We start from the raw sequence: 4,280 nt of genomic DNA on the forward strand, positions 1-4,280 counted from the left end.
AGTCAAATAAATCATCAACCCTTAGCAATGGGTACCTATCTTGATCGTCACTTTGTTCAACTACCTGTTATCAATGCATAACCTGAGAGTACCATCCTTCTTCTTCACAAACAACACTGGTGCACCCCAAGGTTAAAAACTTGGCCTAATGTATCCTTTGTCAAGTGCTTCCTTCAACTACAAGTTTAACTCTACTAACTCTGGTGTGCTCATCCTATATGGTGCCTTTCATGCTGGCGCTACCTCCAGTACCACCTCAATGGAAAATTTCACTTCCTTGTGAGATGGAAACACTAATATATCTATAGGGAACACATCCTAGAATCGCTATAAAACTAGGTACCTCCTCAAGACATATGAACCCTTGACTTCCTTACCTTTATCATTGGAAATATGCACTATAAACAACACACATCCTTATATACGACTCCGCTTTTCCAGCATAACTGTCACCATTCTAACTGATGTTGCCTTCTTCTTACCCTACAATATTCTTTGTTCTCAATTATCATCCAAGAACTCAATAGAATTGTCATAAAAATCCACCTTAGTTCTCTGAAGATATATCCAATCCATACCCAAAAGCATACTATATGATCCAAATGGTAGTACACTCAAATTTGATAAGGTAGGCATACCATTAAACTTGAATGCACAAATTCTTACCCAATGATGAAATATCTTCTTTGTACCTGTAACCAACATCGCTAACCAATATTCTACATGAAATTATTTATTCAAACCATACTTATCCACCATGTCAGGACTTACATAACTATAATTAGATCCAAGGTTAATAAAAAAAAAAAAAAAAAAAAACTTGTTCAAAAAGCTTATCGTCCATCCCGATAATGTATGCCTGGTGATTTACATGGCTATTATCCAATGCTACATATATTCATGGAATACTTTTTCCAACATCCCCCACTATTTGTGCTTCCTATGCCCTATATATATGAGGCCTACCACCCTGATGTTGTGGACAATGTCTCCTATGATGCTCTCCTCGAAAATTCAAACACTTTAAAAATTTCCTATCATCACCCTTGTTCTGCTCCTCCGATCGAAATCTTTCTCCTCTGTCAGATGCATTGAAATTCTTAGGTGGTGTTTCATTCTCTTTGTTACATGTGTCCTAAGGTTTTGCTTTCTTCTTATCCCATTTTACCTTGTTCTTCTCATTACCTTTCCAATCCTTCTTAATATCATATTTGTTCTTTGATTGCTCATAACAATGCTTTAGCTTCTTGATGGCTTACTCCAATGATCTAGGCTCTTAAACCTCAATCCTGTTCTTGAATGCTACCAGTAAACCATAGATGAATATACGAATGTTCACTTTCCCCTCCTTAAGATAAGGCGCATAACTCAATAGCTCCAAGAATCTTCTAGTGTACTCATCTATCATAGATCTCATCTTCATCTCATACAACTCCTTTTCCCTATCAGCATAGTAGCTCTTCAATAGATACTTCTTTCTAAAAAGTATCTCGAACTCACTCCAAGTCAATACCTCTGACATTCCCTACATATTCCCACCAGATGTCTACTTTACCTTTAAGACTAAATGTAGGCATTATGTCCTTCATTTTCTCTTATTAATTATGCAATCTAAAGAAATTATTCATCCCGAGAAACTACACTTTTGCATCTTGTGACTTCTTAATTTCTCCATCAAATGTAGGTGGATTTGCTTTCTTGAACTCATCTGGAAAATATCCCCTATCACTCCTCCTATAAGGATGATAATGATGATGACCATGATACCTATCTAAACCAGAAGTAGAGTAAAGCCCATGTCCATTTCCTCATCTATCAGGTGTATCCAAGAACATGCCATCTCTAACCATGTAATCTTATCCAACCTGTGCTAACCATGATACCTACTACCATATGGCTCATTAGTCCTATCTACCTGTCCATGATGGATTTTAAGTGGTCCTTGTCTCTACAAGTATGACAAGATCTAAAAGATAACTCCATTAACTTCTTGTTATCTCACTTGTTCCCTAGTAAGTTGCTCTTGTTATTTAATGATTCAGTCATTCTCTTCTTTGCAACTCCTTATTTCTACCTTCAAACTTCTCAATGTGTCTAATATGTCGGGAGAATATCCCTCACCATGATACTCATCTGATCTATAGGGAGAATCTCATAAACTCTAGTCTACCATCTTGCTAGTCATATTTGATATTCTCTTCCTACAAAGTATATCATGTCAGCTAAACCAAATTATAAAGAAACCAATATTTCTCAGTGTAGTTTAGGGGAGGATCTCTCATCTACAAGATAAGCTAGATTAGCACAATACATGTATAATCATAATCATCATAGTATATAGACATCATCTTAATCATCATCTTAGTTACCATGCATGATGCCACAACTACAACACCAACTAGGTACCATGCATGCATAACCAACATATGTACGACATGCATGCATAACAATACATGAGAAAACAACATACATTCATGACAACACATTTTAACAACAACATCATCATCTTTTTCATGACATCGTATGGCCAGTATGATGGTACATAATAATCACATAGACCACAATAATAATGAACATATATGAAACTAACATGTACACATGACAACACATTCATCCAAAGAGAAAGGAGAACCAAACATCACCCAAGGAGAATGGAACCATGCTCTGATACCACTCTATAACCTCCACCCAAATTTACCCAAGCTAACTGATCCACCAGGGTAATCATCAGAAGAAAAGTTACTATGATATGATTCAACTCCCCAAGTACAGTTAATCAAATTGAATTGATAAGCCAAGGCCAATTTGACCTTCCTTAAGAGCTATACAAGCCTCAAGAGATAAGAAACCCTTCCAGATACCCAACCCCTAAGACAACTCGATGTTTTATTGATCTAAACCCCCATTTTCTCCCTTGAAATTCCATTCATATGAATAAGAGCCTCTAGTCACTCCCATAACAAGGCATGCATGAAATTGTGGCCCTCTTTAGGCAGTTTTGTGCCCGCGACCTCAAATTCTATGCCACTTTTTTAGGGCCAGGACTCAGGACACTACCCAGAACTTAATGAAACTTTTAGAAAGGATAATTAACAATGAAACATGGCCACTAAAGAAAAAATTGAACATGGACTTGACCTGACCCTTAACAACCATGATAGGGATTTGATCAAACATATCATAAACATGAAATCTACAGGTCATAACAATAGAACTGAGTATAGGGGTCTCATACTTAACTGAAAATCATCAAGGCAAAATTATATCTTCTCCCACTAGTTGAATTTTTATCCATTAGGCCATTCATTCATTCTTCTTTCATATACTAACCAAAACATGTTGAGATCCACACATCAATATTATCATAACACATTCTCATAACTAGAAAATAGCTAAAGATATATCAATGATGAAACAACTATTAAAGCCACATAATTACAAGCACATTTGATCATGCAAATACTAAAGGAAAAGGGGCTCTTATTAGCATATGCACATCCAACCAAGTCAAGGGATTCCACATACCACCCAACCATAGATTTAGTTGATCCAAATCATTGTTTCATTCAATCACCCCCGTGCCATATTCCAAGCATGAATGTGGTATCTCATGAAACAAATCAAATAAAACCAAAAAAGGGTTGTCAAATGCCAAATCACATGAACAGTCAACTGGTGATTCCACCTCACGGTCACACACCACCAACCATCACGAAATCAATCTCTACACCAAAATTTCATGGTTCCAGAGTATTTGTTCCAACCAAATATTCCAGGATTATTAACTCATCCCACAGTTGCTACTGAGCTCCAGAGTGTTTTTCAAACTAGGGCTTCTAGGACTAGTAACTCAAGCCACCAAGGGCTCTAGAATGTTTTTCCAACCAAGGCTTCTAGGACTAGTAACTCAACCCAAGTTGTTATAGGGATTCCATAGCATTTGTCCAACAAAGGCTCTAGGAACTAGTAACTCAACCCAAAATCATAGGGACCATGAGAACCAACCAGAAAACGAAAGGAAAGAAACCCACAATCTCATGGATATCCAAGAAATGGAAAGGCTAGGAAAATCCACTATGAATCTAGGAAATCTTCCATGCCAATGACAGATTATAACAAAGAAACCACATGTATTCCAAAACTAACATGGAAATCATACATGCAACTCAATACTGGCAAGCAAAACCAATTGTCATTGCTGATCCTAACATCTTCTTATGCTTTCCTACTCTTGTTTTTCCTTGTTGCTCCAATACCAAGTATGCCACACTCCTCCAAGA

This window comes from Pinus tabuliformis, chromosome 6 (genome assembly GCF_031772625.1).
Source record: "Pinus tabuliformis cultivar Carrire ecotype Pingquan chromosome 6, CPIR1, whole genome shotgun sequence".
Lineage (NCBI taxonomy): Eukaryota > Viridiplantae > Streptophyta > Pinopsida > Pinales > Pinaceae > Pinus > Pinus tabuliformis.